We start from the raw sequence: 17,128 nt of genomic DNA, 5'->3' as shown, positions 1-17,128 counted from the left end.
TTCACCTAATCATCTTTTTGTGTGTGTGTCTTTATGCAACCAACCCCCCTCAATGCACCTTGGTCCCTGAAATGTCTGACTGAATTTTTTTCCAAGGCATTTGTTTCTTCTTGCCTTGAAAATTGCTTTAATCATCATCAGCCAAGACAGAAATCGCTGCTTTCGCACACTCACATTTCCTTCCATTTTAAGCAACGTTTTCCCCCAGTAGGGATCCCAACCATCTCTTGCAGCTAGTGAGAGAATACCCTGAAATTCTACAGCCCTAACCAGAACACAGGATCCATCCAGGACATGTTGGTGCCTCAAGGAGAAAATCCAAATGGTAGACTTATAGAACACACAATTTAACAGGGAGGACAAACATGAAGATGTTCTCCTTTGCATGCTTCATTGAAATGAGGGGAGAATGTGCAAGGGCATGTTATTGTGTTTCAGCCCTTAATTTCAGTGGGCCTTTTGCATAATATTAATAGTTTTATAATAATTTAATTTTTTATATGCTGCCCATCTCGCTGGTTTGCCCCAGCCACAACTAAAGATTGGAAAATTGTGACACTTTTAGATTCTTCAGGAAGAATGGGAGTTCCTTATAGAATAATCTATGAATCAGGGATAAGACTGTCTTGGTGGATTTTGCCTTGTAGATCAATTGTTTCAGTCTCCGACTCATCTGCTTTTAAAGATATCCGAAATGGTTGCTTCACCTTGTCTCATACTACAGCTAACTTCAGAAGCAAGTGAGATAAACATGTGTTAAATGATTAAAAAGCTATCCTTTTCACATACACCTTAATCAAATTTAAATCTGGATTCTGGTTTATTGGAAACCCTTTTCAGCATTCATATGTGCACAAAGAGAGTGCAACGGAGGCTGGCCAGTGACAAATCTACACATTTTCCCATAGAGGGACAAAGGTCTGCACTGCTGCCGCCCCCCTCTCTTCCACTTAGGATGCTATTTTGCCACTGCTTCTGACCTGCTGCCTAGGACACATATCCCCTCTCACTCCCGCTTGATCCGAACCAGAGGCTGGCAGGGACATATGGCAGCATGTTTGAAAATGCTTTCATACTGCATCACTCATAGAGCCCCTTCTAAGTTCAGATGGATTTTGCTTTACTAATACTTCAGTAATGTCCTGATAGTCGAGCCACTAAAGTGGAAGCAAGGAGTTAACAGCACAGACGCTCCAAGTGTCCCTGTTTTCCAGGGACATCCCTGGTTTAGAAGCCACCCCAGTTTCTGATTTGATCCCAGAATGTCCCGTTTTTCCTTCGGATGTCCCTATTTTCATTGGAGAAATGTTGGAGGGTATGGAGTTATCCGACCTCCGAGCAGTCTGAAGGCAATCCTGTACAGGGAAGGGTCTTTCTTAAAATGTTTTATTATGTTTTTATATATGTTGGAAGCTGCCCAAAGTGGCTGGGGCAACCCAGTAATGTGTGTGGGGTAAACACAGTACAATTATCGTTATGGAATGGAACGTCCATATTTTAATCAGAAAAATGTTGACTGGTATAACAGCTTAATAAAACAGAAATGCAGTGCAAAGAAAGAGACAAGATGAAAGAAAAGGGAAAACCTAAGGCAAAATAAAAAGTGCATTGGGACATTATGTTTACTTGTTGTTGTTTAGTTGTGTCCGACTCTTCGTGACCCCATGGACCATAGCACGCCAGGCACTCCTGTCTTGCACTGCCTCCCGCAGTTTGGTCAAACTCCTAGTGCCCTCCATCTTTCCCAACATCAGGGTCTTTTCCAGGGAGTCTTCTCTTCTCATGAGGTGGCCAAAGTATTGGAGCCTCAGCTTCACGATCTGTCCTTCCAGTGAGCACTCAGGGCTGATTTCCATTTACAAGTAAATGTTTCCTTGTAGATGAGTATATTGATTCTAAAGCATATAACATAATTCTGTGCTGTACATAAATCAAATTGAAGATGGACTTTGCCAAATTATCATAAGGCATGCTTTTACTCTGGAGATTTTAGCAAATGTCCTTGGCCATTACAAGAACATTCTGTATGCTCAGAGGCATTGTGTTTGGAAGAACTCAGGTAGTAGATGTTGTTCCTCATTCTCTGTCTGATTGCTCTATTCATAAAGCGATTAGACTTGGGGATTTTCTTCCCCTCTTACTGTAGTTCCTTTTGACCCCATATCCAATCTGCAAAAAATTTCTGGTTTTTAACTGGCAAGTAAAGCTAGGCTGCTCATGTGAAAAGTAGTCTCTTTTATTATTAGCAGCAGGAAGGCAATTTTTAAGGAACATTCATGTGATAAGATTGCTTTATGCACACCTGACTTTTAATAATTCAGTTACGGATTTGCATTTAATTATGCTGTGCCTGTTTGGTTTTTGCATGGACAACGTGACAAACTAGCAGGCTGAATTCCTAAACACACACACACACACACACACACACACACACACACACAAACAAACAAAACCACACACACATTGAAAGGCTAGGATGGTGCATAGTTCCCTCTTAACTAGCCTCTGGCAAGTAGGAAGCTACTACCGTGGTTCTCGCAAAAGCAGTAACTAATAGCCCTTGAACAAGGTATTATTGCCCCAAATAGGGTGCCAGTGCTAGATGCTTTGCATCTGCTGGATCCAATTTAAAGCTCCTCAGATTTCCCAAGGTGCCGGCACACGGGTGGGGAATTCTCCAGTGAAGCCCCCTGGCCAGCAGAGATGCAAATGCAGCAATGAATCCACTGCTGCTTTTCTCCAGTCCCATCCTCACATTAGGATTGCTCTGCCCAGCTGTAGTCCTAAACACACCTACGTCAATAGGGCTTACTTCTGAGTGGGAATGTAGAGGTTTGCACTGTACAAGACCGACCATGCATTTGATGAAGTGGGATGTAATTCACGAAAGCTAATGCCGTAATAAAATCTGCACATGGGGAAAAGAGGCAAAAATTTAGAAAATAAACAGCCAGCACTGTGTGGCAAGCGGATGCATAAATTGGACAGTGCTAACATCAGACTTCAAAACTGTATAAATATAAAAAGAAATAAACAAGCTGGAACTCACATTTCTTGAGAAAAAGCTCGGGAATGAAATCCTTATAAATGCAATAAATGTAACTTTACTCAGCATCCTGATTTTTTTTTTTTTAAAAAAAATAGTTTTGTTTTCTTCAAATTTCCCACCATGTTTCAATCTCTGGCCCCAGATAGGGTCAAGAGAAAATTGAGGGTGAAGAAATAAAGCTCTTCCATTTCTGCTCCAGTCCTTCACGGCTCAATTTTTTTTACCACACATAGAACTAAGCACTGTAGGCTTCTCCAACACTCCAGAGGAACATATAAACTTTTATAGGACTCTCTGGTTTATGACAAACAGGATTCCCAGCCTCAGGCTTTTTCTCAGTGAGTAAGATCTGCGAGTGCAGACAGTGCTTTCTCTCAGCATGACAGAAAGGAACTCACTGTGTTCAGGTTTCTCGGCCACCATCAATCCAAAGAGGCATATGTGTTTCTGCTAGCCTAGGTTCTTTGGCTGCTGTGATGCAGGCGGGTAGTTAATCAGGGAACTGGCCACAAAGCACAACACACCAGCATTAAAGGAGAAATGAAACCTTTTCATGCAAGGAGATCCATTAAATGGCTTTGTAATAACAAATGGCCTACCGTGGGGCATCTGCCTGCGAATTTCAATCTCATGCAGTGCGGCATGAAAAAAAAAACCTAATTAGTGAAAGGCCTCATGTGATTGCAGCCAAGAGAAGCCTCTTGGTATCTCTATGGCATATCTGCATGGAACTGCTCTGGCCTTGCCACCTCCTGCTGGGGGCAGGAGTAGTATATTTAGCTACAAACTCTGTGGAAACCATTCAGAACGAATGTTGAATAAACAGGTCGTTTGGAAGCGGGATTGGATCCCGTTGAGATCAGTGAGACTTGTTTCTGAGTGAATGTATAGAGTAGTGGTTTGGGGTGTCTTTCCCCCCTTTCCTTCCACCTGAAACTTCACACCCCATCCTGTGAGGTCTGAGCAGGACTACAAGGCTGGCAGGAGCCCTGAACAGGAGGACTTGTCCTAGGAATAGGGATACGCAGCAACATTTTGTTGCTTCAGGTCTCACTTGCTAGTCTATTGTGCTAAGGGTACTATTGGGATATATATTAGTGTTTTTAAAATGCTTAAGTGTTACTTTTTGTATTTTTAACATTTACATATCCCTTAACACTTAAGCATTTTAGAAACACTATAATATATATCCCAATAGTACCCTTAGCACAGGCATCCCCAAACTTCGGCCCTCCAGATGTTTTGGACTACAATTCCCATCTTCCCCAACCACAGGACCTGTTAACCAGGGATCATGGGACTTGTAGGCCAAAACATCTGGAGGGCCGCAGTTTGGGGATGCCTGCCTTAGCACAATAGATGAAAAGCAATAGAACTTAAAACCAAGAGCCAGCCCAATACATTTTGCTACCTGAGGCAAAGGACAAGATGGCACCCTTCCTCATTCCATATTCAGAAACTGACTGGGTGGGCAGCACAATCCTACTCCATTCCCAGCACTGGTGACAGGATTGCCAGTGTTGCACCTGAGGCAACTGAAAGCGTCCAGCACAGGCTTTGCAGCATTCATAGCTCTGTCCACCAACGGAGAGGAACAGCTCACGGATTGAGAAGAAACAGCCAGGACAGCTGCCCCTGCTGCCCTGCAGCATCTGCCGCCTGAGGCCGTTGGCTCACTCTACCTAATGAGAGAACCGGTGCAGCCTAAAAGCTAGAGAGCGGTAACATTTTTTATCTTCATTTAACTCCCACACCCATCCAAATAGCCTGCAGATATCAAGCCACAGGAAAATCCTTCTGATTTAGGAAGAACTTACAGAACAGTACCTCACTGGCGAAGCTTGTAGGACATCAAACAGATCTCCCTGGGGAGTGAGTACTACAAAGTGAGCACCACGACAAAGAAGAGGCTGCTCCTCGACTTCACAATTTTTATCTGGCTATAGTGTAGAACAGGCATCCCCAAACTGCAGCCCTCCAGATGTTTTGGCCTACAACTCCCATGATCCCTAGCTAACAGGACCAATGGTCAGGGAAGATGGGAATTATAGTCCAAAACATCTGGAGGGCCGAAGTTTGGAGATGCCTGGTGTAGAATAAGGAGCAGGGCCGCTCTGGAAGGGCCGCTGTAGGGAGAAATGTTGTTATCGGCATCCATCTGTCTCAAAAGACAATGGAGTGCGCCTCGGCGGGGTGAAGTCAAACCACTGCATTAGTAGCTCAGAAGTGACCTCCTTAGAGTGCAAGCCTAGGTAGTGTGTATGGAGGTCCTGGGCTGCTCAGGGGACAAGACCCTCCTCATTGATGGGGTCCAAAGGAAAGCAGAGCAATATGTTTGGTACCAGCTTGGCCGCAGGAGTTGCCAGGAGGTGTACAAGGCACTTCCAACTGTCTTAGGGACACCTCTCCAGATTTGTGTAGGGTTCAGCCCTTAGCATTTTCTTCTCTTGAAGATATCCCACAAGGCAGCAGAGGTTTGGGTTCAGAGTTTTCCTTCTTCAGGTTGATAAGCCCCATCTGCCCCTCACTTCCCTCTACAGCACATGCAGAAACCACCTGCTTCTTGACCATTGGATCAACCATTGGTCTCGTACGGGAGCCTATCTTTGCATGCAGGGGAACAGGAGTGTTAGCTTGGCCCCACAACTGTGAGTGCCTGGGACTGTGGGTGCAATACAGCATGTGTGGTCCTGGCACTGAAATTTGTGGGGGTGCCCAGTCCCTTCTTGGGGAATTTTGTGGGTGCTCAGGCACCCAGGGCCCCAGGGAGTTGACATCTATGCAGGGGAAGTCCTTAACTCACCTACCTACCCTCTGCTGGTTTAACTAGCCAGTCGAAGCCATTCCTGGGGTGTGGCCACTCTAGCAGCTTCTAGGAACCACGGGTGAGAGAGTGCAGGGTGGGACCAAAGGTGGACAAACTACCCCAGAAGGAGCATGATGTGTCCTCCACCAAACGTACTATCATTTCCCTAGCACCTCATACACTCCCAGGAGGAATCAATTGTACAGTTTTACTGGTGCTCTTAGTACTTAATGCTATAGGCCAGGCACTCCCAAACTTCGGCCCTCCAGATGTTTTGGACTACAATTCCCATCATCCCTGACCACTGGTCCTGTTAGCTAGGGATCATGGGAGTTGTAGCCCAAAACATCTGGAGGGCCGCAGTTTGGGGATGCCTGCTATAGACATTGAGCATAGAACCATAGTGATTTTTCATGCGGGGCTGGTCTGAAAAGCTACAGTGGTACCTCTACTTACGAATTTAATGCATTCCGAACGCACATTTGTAAGTTGAAAAAATTGTAAGTCGAATCCCATAGGAATGCATTGGGAGAAAAAATTCGTAAGTTGAGGCAACCCTATCTAAAAATTCTTAAGTAGAAAAAATCCTATCTAAACCGCATCTAAGATGGCGGACGGAGCTCCGTTCGTAAGTAGAAACATTCGTAAGTAGAGTTATTTGTAAGTAGAGGTACCACTGTACTTGATATTTTCTGGAAAAGCCCAGTTGCCCTTAACTACAGCACCTTCTCTTTTGGGTGCCTCTTCCTGAGCATTTTGGCCAGGCAGGTGATAGTATCTCCCCTGTACTTTCATGGAGTGAAACTGCAGTGGTAGATGTATACTACAGACTTAAATGGTATAAAGTGAATATTAATTTTCAGGGCTTGCTGTGGGAATGAAGGCGGAGAGTATTCTTCAAGAAAAGTCCTTAGTTCCATACACCACAAAAGAAGTACCAGCATTGACTTGACATCTGTACTGTTAGAATGACTACATTTTTTAAAATTCACAAAAGCTGTATTTTGTGCATGTTTTCCAGCTGGTGTTTTGAAGAATGTTACCAAATATGGTGTCAAGGCTGAAAATCCTAAGCACACTTAAAAGAGCCATTGAACTCAGTGGGATTTATTTAGTAAACATGTGATGAATCACTTTGTTAAAAAAAATATCAGTGAAGAGTCTTCTGAAACTTCTACTGATTCCCCCCCCCCCCCGAGTCGTTTATTATTTTTATTAATATTTGTATATATTTATAACCTGCCTTTCCCCCTGATGGGACTCAAGATGGCTTACAGATAAAAACAAGAACTGCTAAACACATAGAAAAATCGATCATTAAAATACAATTAAACATTGGTAGAATTAAAACAATTTACATATATAAAATCAATAATCAAAACATATCAATAATTACAATAAAAACATGAAGTGGACTTTAACCCTCAAAAGCTTGTTCCATAATAAATTTGGTACCATTTAAAGTTTGATTAAACATATAATAATAATAATAATTTATACCCTGTCCTCCCTGGCCAACAGGGAGGCTAACATCAGGTATAAAAATAATTGATTAAAATACAACTTAAAAAACAGGATTAAAATACAACTTAAAATGCAGCCTCATTTCAGTGGAAGCCCAGATCAAAAACTGTTTGGGGAAAGAAAACGTCAAATCTTCACCAAGGCAAACTATCCAGACTGGTCCTACGTGGGCCAGAAAAAAGCCAAGGAAGTCCCCATATAGGGTTCCAAAGGCCAGGCGGAACAACTCTGTCTTACAGGCCCTGCAGAAAGAAATCAGATCCTGCAACAGGATAAAATTTGTTAATCTTAAATGCTAACAAATTTATTATGGCATACTTTCATGAGCTTGAGTATATTTTATCACGTGCATGATTTTTATCCGCAGTTGGCTGTAACTATTTTAATTTATTCTCACTGTTTTCATTTTTCTCTCTACACCCATGTATATCCCCCATTCCAGTCAAATGAGGATAACATTTTATGTATTTGATGAAATAGACTTGAGTCAATGAAAGCATACCCTCCAAATGTCCTGATTTTCCAGGAACAGTCCCGGAATGGCAGAAGCCGTCACTATTTTCGTCAGTGAAAATGTTGGAGGGGATGGACTAGGATGTCCCTGTTTTCATCTGAGAAACATTGGAGGAGATGTGAAAGTCTTTGCCATAATACATTTATTAGTCTTTAAGGTGCTCGCAGTTTACTCAGAAGAAAGTCCCATTTAGTTCAATGGGATGTACTCCCAATCCCAAGTAAGTATTCATAGGAGTGTGGTCTTAGTTTACAATCACATTTCTGGCCATAGTATTGCTTTTGGTGGCAAAGACTTGGAGAACTAATGTCAGTAAATACGTAAAGGTTATGAAGATGTCAAAGAGAAAAACTTGATTGCTTCAGCATTCAAATTACAATGGAAACTTGCATATTAGAAATCAAGATCTTTATCTTATGGAAATGTATAGGACATCAACAACAAGTTTCATTATCACTGTAATTTTTCTTTTTCTTTTCCATTTCTGTTGACTTCGTAAAGTCATCAGTACCTTAACACACTCACAATCTGTTTAACAGTCAGATCATGATGTGGATTTTATTGGCATTAACAGATTTTCCCACGGTTCTTGGACGACTTATTTTTCCGGTGATTTTTTTTTGGGGGGGCAGGTATTTATTTAATTACATTTTGTTTTTTTATAATAATATTTATTCATTTTACAAGCAAAAACCAACAAACAAACACAAACCCAAATATTACTTATAAATTCGTAATTTTTCTTGAACAGTGATATGTGACTCCCCCCAGTCCCCTCCATCTGAATTTCATATCCAATCATCTTTGGCAGTTCCAAAATTCAATACCTCATCAAAATCTACCTTTATAAAAATATATTCTTTAAACTTAACCTATGTTCAACATTTACAATGATAGCCTCTAACACTTTCACTAAAGGTTATTCAATATTACAATATTTTCCAAGGTATAACTTAAATTTCTTCCAATCTTCCTCCACCTCCTCTTCTTTCCGGTCGCGGAGTCTCCCAGTCAGTTCGGCAAGTTCCATAAAGTCCATCATCTTCATTTGCCAATCATCTATTGTTGGTACGTCTTGACTCTTCCAATTCTTTGCAAGTACAGTAGTGGCTACATCCCACATTTTGGCTGCAGTCCAAAAGCAGTTTGCAACATTTATAAAATGCAATAGATATGTAATAGAAACTGTACCCTTAAAGCTGCCTTCCTCAACCTAGTACCCTCCAGATGTTTTGAACCAGAGGCATAGCAAGCCCAGGTGGTACCCGGTGCAGAATTTTTTTGTCACCCCCCCCCCCACGCGGCTCTGGCTCTGGTGAAAAGGGAAAACCATGAATTGCAAAAAAAAAACTAGAGCTTACAGAACAAAATCGACTTCAGATATGAAATCAGCATTGAAAGAACATATAAGAACAGTTGAAAAATCTCATGCAACAGAAAATAAAATGTTCCCCAGTGGGGGGTGCCGAGTGTCACCCCCCTCTAGGGTGGCACCCGGGGCGACCCGCCCCATCACCCCCCCTTGCTACGCCACTGTTTTGAACTACAATTCCCATCAGCACATGCTGTCTGAGGCTTATGATGGTAGTTGTAGTTTGAAACATCTTGCTGGAGAAAGCAGCTTTAGGCCACTGCAGTTGGTAAGGTAGACAGAGCACTAAGGGAAAGAGAAATATAGGGATGCTTAAGGTCTTGCCATATTATCCGTATGAGACATTCCCACAAGACAACGCATTTCTGTCGCATGTGAATTTTAATGTGGAATAGAAACAGTACACACGGTGGCCAGTGTTAGTTTTGTTTGCTTTGGTGACTGTTGTTGGCATCCGTCTGTCTCAAGAGACAATGGTATGCACTTCCGAAGGTGAAGTCAAACTGCTGAGTTAGCAACCCCCAAGTGACCTCCCTGGGGCATAAGCCTAAGCAGTGTGTATGGGGGTCCTGGGCTTCTCAGATGACATGACACCCCCCCCCCCCACAGGCCTCACTGATGTGGTCCAATGGAAAGCAGAGCAATATGTTTGGCACCAGCTTGGCTGCAGGAGTTGTGGGAATGAGGCGAACAAGGCGCTATCTAACCGCCTTAGGGACTCCTTTCTGGATTTGTGTGGGTTTACTCCTTAGCCTTTTCTTCTCCCAAAGATATCCCACAAGGCAGCGGATAATTAGGGTCAGAGTTTTCCTTTTCCTAGATGGGCTACCTTCCCAGGTTGATGAGCCCCATTTGTCCCAGGTGACTAATTAATTTTTAAAAAAATAAAACAAAATAAAACACTGAACAGAATGTTCCACAATGTGGTTTTGAATTCGGACTCCAAATAATATTTACTTCCTCCCCCTGCCAGTGTTTAAAGTGTGTCTGTCTGCATGGTATGTGCTTGGTACTTGTCTCATTCCTTAATAATCATTTCAAGAGGGTGGCTACTTTTGCATCACCCAAAAAGTAAAGAAAATGGGAAATGCATCACCCAAAAAGAAGGGAACAGAGAACACAGACTTTTATAAAATTTGCATATGCTTATTTATATCATTCACCCAACATTCTTTTATATATATATATATATGTATATGTATATGCATGGTCATAATACTAATCTAGTCATCAATAATGTCAAATCCAAAGTAGTAGACTTCAGTAAAAGAAAAAAAACACTGCATGGATGGCTTATAAATTCTAAAGAGCTAGAGCAGGTAAAACCTTACTGTTATATTGGCAGAACTTTATCAGGTTCATGATTCTGCACTTTGCAAATTAAGAAAAATGAACTGAAAGCAGTTGATTGTCTACAAACCGCTAAATTTTAGATACCCAGGGTCAATACACCCCATTTTAAGTATTTTCAAAGCAAAACAATTTTTTTGTGTGGAAATTTGGGGCTTTGCTGATCTTCCTGAAACGTTAAGAGTTCAAAGCCACTTTTTCAGTATGCTTTTCAGAGGTTCTAACTTTACCCCACTGTATCTAATCAGCTGAGAGTTGGGTATGGAAATTATTTCTGGTTTAATATGTTAGGATGGCTAATTATTAGTGCAGACTAAGCCAGATGATGAAAGACAGGCTTCTTAAGATCTGTCTAGACTGGAAACTGTTGGTTACAAAATATTTCAAAACTACTTCCAAACTTTGGATTTTCTTTACAGTACAGGCATTGAATCCATGGGGAAATGACACCAAAATTTCTTTAAATAAAGAATCTTGGATGTAGGCGCACAAACAGACATAATGGTCCTCAGATCCTCAAAAAATTGAAAGCAAAAGCAAAGCATCAGCATCAATATAAAAAAAGCAATTGCATTCCATAATAATGGCTTATCAGAAAGCTTTTAGCAGAGTCGTTCAGGCAACTGAGGATCAAAAGGGCAATAGGCATGAGAGGCTGAAGGCCAAGAACCTGTTTAGGCAGACCAGCATCAAAGGACCAGAAGGAAGTGCCGAATCAGAGGACAGACATTTGCTTGAAGGAGTGTCAGAGGACAATCCTCTCTTGAGGGGAGTCCTCTGGTTCGCTCTTCACCAACCTGGTGCCCTCCAGATGCTAATCTTCATCCACCCCAGCCACCAGGACAGCCACGCAGGAAGATTATTTCAGGCAAGTGATGGATGATTATTTAAATCAGCCTTCCTCAACCTGTTGCGCCCCCGCCAGAGCCATGTTGGCTGAGGCTGATGGGAGTTGTTGTCCTAAGCCAGGTTGGTGAAGACTGATCTAGCTGAAGGGCTGCCTCACCCAATTCTGGTTTAAAGATAATGAATGCTAAGAAGGGGATCAGGAGCCTCACAGTTGTCCACCAGCAGTTAACACCTGGGCAGCAGACGAAACAGGGACACGTCACCTGTGTGCCTTGCTTAGTTCCCCACACTGTTGAAGCCCCTGGCAGTTGCCTCTAGGTAGAAATGAAAATGTCAGGAGACATGACCAAGGATCTCTCAGGTCTCATCTTATTTTGGCCGTAAGGTCTACTGCGCTCCAGGCTTCAGATTAATGTTGCGGGCTGGAAATGGCAAATATCTTGTTTTCGTCCTGGAGGGTGGTGTGGAAGAAACAGAAACCCCACAGAAAGAGCCCCGCAAGCAGAGCCTCTTATCATTTCTCAGCAGGTTCCTGAACAAAAGCCTCAGCCACAAACAAGAGCAGAGCAAGAAAAAACCACAAGGCCATGGGGGCGGGCTGAGAAAAACACAGGAAGGGTTGTGCATGAGCACACAAACACATGACAAAAGACCTTGTTTATGTAACCCTTGCGCACACAAAGGAGCGGTTAAGAGTCCTGTATTGTATTTCTCCACAAAATAAAAAGCAGGTTGCATACCTGCGGCTTTATAGGTCATGCTTTGCCTTCTCTGCTTAGGAGAGAGGGACACAGCATAGAGCTTCGTCCCTGCTGTCAGTGATATACCAAGCAACCCCGTGGAAATTGCTCTTCTCCTCTCTAGGCGTTATTGCATGAAACAGGCTCTGAAGAGGCTACACAGTACAGCCTGTCCTGTCATTCCACTGAGAGACCAGCTTCAGTTTCATCAGTGCCCAACACCACCTTGGGTTTAAACCTCAGTGCCCATGTGGCTTCTGAAGGTTCAGTGCCACCAACTATAGGTGCCAAACTAGCCGCCAAGTGAGCTTCTAAAGAACTTAAAAAGTATAAGATCCCAGCACACACAGGGTTTCTGCATCGGTCTCAGCGGAGCCTAAGCTCTGGGGAAGAGGCGTGGAAAGAGCTGTTCCTCTACCCCATCCAATGGTACTATTTATCCCAGTTCCTTTCTTGGACCCTTCACTAACACAACTGGTTGATGACCTAGATACCAATGCTGCTGTCTCAACCAGACTCTGTGCTCCAGAGCTTTTTATATGCCTTTCATTTAGTGTTCATTTGCAACCTCTGGCAGCATTACTATGCTGGCTGGATTTTGGGTTCTGTGTTGGAGGGAGATAACTTGCAATGGTAGGCTTGCCTTCTCCTAAAATTCAGGATATTTCTCCTGTGAGAAAGGCACACCAAGATATATGTCCCTTTTGCCCTTTTATATCAAATACTATCCTTAGGATTCAGGACAAAAAAAAACCCACTTATTTTGTTTAGATTAACAGACAGGTGGGATTTCTGTCTGCCTCTCTGTCTCTCATTCACACACAAACGTACATGTACATTAGATACTTCTTAGTGAGTTCACCTTTCTGATTGATCTAGACAGGATACCCAGTCAATCAATCAAAACCTTTATTGGCACCATTTTCAAACATTTAAAATACATAGTCCAGTACGATCACGTCACAAACTCAAACACAGGATACCCCTACCTCAACCACTAGATAGGCTTGGCACCATCAATTTGGCAGTAACCTTTGTCATTTTCTTTGTGACATTGTTGGCCCCACCTTAGCATCCTGCACTGTCAACGTTGGCTTCATCACAACTGTCCACCATATTGTGGCCACCTCTGGCAGTCTCTCCAACTGTGGTCCCAGTTAATATATGCTACGACTGCAGCATCAGTACTATTGCATCTGCTGCCACATCTACCTGATGCAACCTCTTGCAACCACTTCACCATGGTAGCTCCTCCAGAGACCACAGCTCAGCTTCTCAGCATTCACCTTCTTTACATGAATCTGCCTTGTGTTCCAAGGAAGCCACTAAATTATTTGACTGTGATCAGCACATTGTATATGTGACCCAAAACCAATCACTCTACTAGAGCATTTAAACCTTTACTCAGAGAACATCCTTCAGGTAGCATAGGCTCTGAGCCAAAACTGCAACAAACCTCTACTGTGATCCACCGACCTGTGTTCCAGTTTGTTTCAGCAAAAATAGCAGTACCATTAGCCTTGCTTATGCTCCCAGTTCTCATGCAGGGAACTAGACAGCTTTGAGATAAACTCTTGTAACTCCTTTCCATCATTCAGATTTGACAATGTTATAATAAGAGCCCTGTTGGATGATACCAAAGGCCCATCTTCCCATCAGCCTCTGGTTGACCACTGTGAGATGATGTTGATGATAATAATAATAATAATAATTATTATTATTATTCATACCCCGCCCATCTGGCAGGGTTCCCCCAGCCACTCTGGGCAGCTTCCAACAAAATATTAAAATACTTCCCTCAAAAAAACATTAAAAGCTTCCCTAAACAGGAAGAGCCCCAACCCTTTGATTTGTGCTTGGAAATGTGCTTCCAACAGCAGGGACAGAACATAGCCAGTGTGGCTGCAATGCGATGTACGTGGGGCTACCTTTGAAGGTGACCCGGAAACTGCAATTAATCCAGAATGCGGCAGCTAGACTGGTGACTGGGAGTGGCTGCCGGAACCACATAACACCAGTCCTGAGAGATCTACATTGGCTCCCAGTATGTTTCCGAGCACAATTCAAAGTGTTGGTGTTGACCTTTAAAACCCTAAACAGCCTCGGTCCTGTATATCTGAAGGAGCATCTCCACCTCCATCGTTCAGCCCGGACACTGAGATCCAGCACCGAGGGCCTTCTGCCGGTTCCCTTATTGTGAGAAGTGAGGTTACAGGGAACCAGACAGAGGGCCTTCTCGGTAGTGGCACCCGCCCTGTGGAATGCCCTTCCATCAGATGTCAAGGAAATAAGCAGTTATCCTATTTTTTTAAAAGACATCTGGAGGCAGCCCTGTTTAGGGAAGTTTTTAATATTTAATGCTGTATTGTTTTAATACTCGATTGGGAGCCGCCCAGAGTGGCTGGGGAGACTCAGCCAGATGGGTGGGGTACAAATAATAAAATATTATTATTACCATTGTTGTTGTTGATGATGATGATACTTATCCTCCAGGAATTTTTTCTAATCCTCTTTTAAAGCTGCCCACATTGAAGGCTATTACTGATTTGTGAGAGTGAATTCCATAGTTTAACATGCCTGTATATAGAAGTACAGGGACCCAGGTGGCGCTGTGGTTAAACCACTGAGCCTAGGGCTTGCTGATCAGAAGGTCGGCAGTTCGAATCCCTGTGACGGGGTGAGCTCCAATTGCTCGGCCCCAGCTCCTGACAACCTAGCAGTTCGAAAGCACATCAAAATGCAAGTAGATAAATAGGAACCGCTACAGCGGGAAGGTAAACGGCGTTTCCATGTGCTGCTCTGGTTCGCCAGAAGCGGCTTTGTCATGCTGGCCACATGACCTGGAAGCTATACGCCGGCTCCCTCGGCCAATAATGCGAGATGAGCGCGCAACCCCAGAGTCGGTCACGACTGGACCTAATGGTCAGGGGTCCCTTTACCTTTATATAGAAGTACAGTACTTCCTTTTCTCTGTCCAGAGTCTTCCAACATCCAACTTCATTGGATGGTGCTAGTAATATGGGATAGGGAAAAACAGTTTTCCTTCTCCACCCATGCATAATCGCTTTCCATGTCCTTTACCTATTTTCTAAACTAAAAATCTCCTTATGTGGCAGCATTTCCTCGTAGGGGGGAAATACACGCAAAGTACATGTGATTTTCTTTTTCAACACCCTAACTCCCTTGCTGTCAGTCCTGTTTTATTCCTCGCCCATGCTGGTTTCCCACATATTGAACTTTCAAAATTGTGCATAACTAAATTAATACTTCCTCTGGGGAAATGTGGCAAACTTTTATGCTTTACTCAAGGAAACTCAAAAGAAGCTTTTAAAAGCTAACCTTCACCTTTCAAAGAGACTGTTGGCACAGCCTGCCATGCAGCCGAGTATCACTGGAAGGCAATTTTACTATCTGGACAAAGGATGAAGGGCAGGAAGACCTATTCTAAATTTTCAGGATGATAAGTTATTTATCCAACTAAGGAAGTTTCGGATAGTCTGTCTTGCTGAGATGTTAACACTCATCAGCAATTCAGCATGATTGAGCTCTGTGACTTCACGGTTGCATAGTTTCCTTTTACTGTACCTACACATGACACTGTTATTTGTTATTTTGCCATGAGGGACACTTTGCCATGAGGGACACTTGCTCATGTTGTCTTCTTTGGTTTGACCAGCACACCTGGTTGGTTTTTGGTTTTGCTTTGCTTTGTTTGTTTGTTTTACAAAATGCATAGTGGTATAGTCACTGCATTCCTTTGGAGATGGACCATAGCTACCAGTAAGTGATAGAGGACATGTTATGAAAGCAAAGGTTTCCCAGATTCAGTCTTTAGTATCTCTACTTAAAAGGAACAGGTAAGCAGGTGGTATAGAAGGCCTCTGCTGTAGACCCTAGATATCCACTGCCAGTTGGAGTAGCGTACTGGACTAGGCAGAAAAGTTGCCTGACCTGGTGAATATGAGTTTTACTGGGAAGGAGTGTGGCTCAGGGTTCAAGCATCTGTTCGGCATGCAGAAGGACCTGGTTTTGAAATCTTAGAATCTGAGAATCTGAAGAAAAAACAGCAAAAACAAGTTCTTCAACAGCAAGGAGTGCACCCTCATGCTGGGCAAGAGCTTTGAGAGGCAGCTAAACTGCGCCTTCCACACCATACACTGTGAGTGAGAGAACAGATGCTATTACGTTGGAAGCAAGAATGTTAACAGACCTATATCCAGTGGTACCTCTGGTTATGAACTTAATTAACCTGAAACCGTTCTTAACCTGAGGTACCACTTTAGCTAATGGAGCCTCCCACTGCTGCCGCACGATTTCTGTTCTCATCCTGAGGTAAAGTTCTTAACCTGAGGTACTACTTCCCAAGTCTGTAACCTGAAGTGTTTGTAACCCGAGGTGTTTGTAACCCGAGGTACCACTGTATCTGTTTTAATGTAACCAAGTAGTGCCAAATCAGAAATTTTAAAAGCAAGTTAAAAGTTAGTTTTCTCTCTTTTTTTAGATGGGGGGGGGAGGAGGTTGTTGATGGAATTTAATTTATTTGTAGGATAGCTCAGTGGGTAGCGCATGAGACTCTTAATCTCAGGGTTGTGAGTTCGAGCCACATGTTGGATAAATGATTCCTGTATTGCAGGGGGATGGACTAGATGACCCCTGGGTACCTCCAACTCTACATTTTTATTATTCTACGATTCTAGCTCAGGGGAGCGCCTTCCTCCACTCAATGTCACCTGCTACAGATTGCAGCCAACCAGCTTACCATGTGGCTAAAGCTAAAGATTTCTCTAAATTTTTTTGCCTAGGTATTACATATACAGTTTACTGTATAACATATTGTGTGTCGTGTCCTCTACCCAGGGGTTGCTGCATATGCAAAAGTACTGATCTCTAGGGATTTTCTTAAATCTCCCTTCCAGAAAATTAG

The sequence above is a fragment of the Zootoca vivipara genome, chromosome 15 (assembly GCF_965207765.1).
Source record: "Zootoca vivipara chromosome 15, rZooViv2.hap1.1, whole genome shotgun sequence".
Lineage (NCBI taxonomy): Eukaryota > Metazoa > Chordata > Lepidosauria > Squamata > Lacertidae > Zootoca > Zootoca vivipara.
This window is presented reverse-complemented; position numbering follows the sequence as displayed.